The sequence below is a fragment of the Hibiscus syriacus genome, unplaced genomic scaffold (genome assembly GCF_006381635.1).
Source record: "Hibiscus syriacus cultivar Baekdansim isolate YM2019G1 unplaced genomic scaffold, ASM638163v2 tig00014949_pilon, whole genome shotgun sequence".
NCBI classification, from domain to species: Eukaryota; Viridiplantae; Streptophyta; class Magnoliopsida; order Malvales; family Malvaceae; genus Hibiscus; species Hibiscus syriacus.
The window spans coordinates 880,928-882,566 of NW_024062339.1; the positions used below are offsets into that span (position 1 = coordinate 880,928).

The following is a 1,639-nucleotide window of genomic DNA, read 5'->3' on the forward strand; positions in this document are numbered from 1 at the left end:
TTATGTGAAACAAATAGTGTAAAGATGAGGTGTTTGTAGTCTAACGGTTAGGATAATTGGCTTCCAAGCAATAGACCCAGATTCAACTCCCGTCAAACGCAATTACGAAATTAAAAAATTAAGGGGAAATTTTGAAAAGTAAAGAGACTAATATATATGTGTTGTTATTGATTATGTGAAATAAGTAGTGTAAATAAGAGGCGTTTGCAGTCTAATATGTAGGATAATGGCCTTCCAAGCAATAGACCTGAGTTTGACTCTCGACAAAAGCATTTTTGAAGTAAAAATTAAGGAAAAACTTTTAAAAATAAAAAAGTTGTGTATAAGAGACGTTTGTTGTCTAACAGTTACGATAATTGCCTTTCAAGCAATAGACCTAGGTTTGACTCAATGGAAAAGCAATTACAATAGTAAAATAATTAAGGGGAAAATTTTAAAAAGTAAAATGAATAGTATAAACCTTTTGTTCTTGATTATGTGAAATGAATAGTGTAAAGAAGAGGCGTTTATAATCCAACGGTAAGGATAATTTCCTTCCAAGCAATGGACCCGGGTTTGACTATCGGCAAACATAATTACGATAGTAAAAAGTTAAGGGAATTTTTTTTACAGTAAAACGAATAGTGTTTACCTTTCGTGCTTGACTATGTGAACTGAATAGTGTAAAGAAGAGGTATTTGTAGTCCAACGATTAGGATAATTACCTTCAAAACAATAGTCCCAGGTTCGACCCCCGGCAAATGAATTACGATTGTAAAAATTAAGGGGAAAATTCTAAAAAGTAAAACGAGTAGTCTATAGGTGTTGTTCTTGATTATGTGAAACAAATAGTGTGAATAAGAGGCGTTTGCAGTCCAACGGTTAGGATAATTGCCTTCCAAGCAATAGACCCGGGTTAAACTCCCGGCAAATGCAATCATGATAATAAAATAATAAGGGAAAAATTTAAAAAAGTAAAATGAATAATGTTAAACCTCTTGTGCTTGATTATGTTAAATGAATAGTGTAAAGAAAGATGCGTTTGTAGTCCAACGAAATTTTTTGAAAAGTAAAACGAGTAGTGTATACATGTTGTTCTTGATTATGTGTAATGAATAGTGTAAAGAATAGGCGTTTTTAGTCTAACGATTAGGATAATTTATTTCCAAGCAATATACCCGGGTTTCACTCCCGAAAAAATATTTAGGATAGTAAAAAATTAAGGGACAAATTTTGAAAAGTAAAAGGAGTAGTGTATATGTGTTGTTCTTGATTATTTGAAATAAATAGTTTAAAGAAGAGGCCTTTATAGTCCAACGATTTGGATAATTTCCTTCCATGCAATGGACCGAGGTTCAACTCTCAGTAAATGTTATTACGAGATTAAAAAATTAAAGGGAAATTTTTGAAAAGTAAAACGAATAGTGTTATACGTTTCGTGCTTGATTATGTGAAACAAATTGTGTGAAAAAGAGGTGTTAGTAGTCTAGCGGTTAGGATAATTGCCTTCCAAGCAATAGACTCGGGTTTGACTCCCGAAAAATGTAATTATGATAATAAAAAATTGAAGGGGAAAATTTTGAAAAGTAAAACGAGTAGTGTATAGGTGTTGTTCTTGACTATATGAAATAAATAGTGTAAAGAAGAGGCATGTGTAGTC

The 1,639-nt window shown here is 32.0% G+C and overlaps 1 non-coding gene across 1 annotated transcript; it reads left to right on the forward strand.

The window, feature by feature from the left end:
- The first annotated feature begins 843 nt into the window (after positions 1-843).
- Positions 844-915, forward strand: TRNAG-UCC. The gene has a single exon. It is a non-coding gene; the product is annotated as a tRNA-Gly (tRNA).
- Positions 916-1,639: the final 724 nt, after the last annotated feature.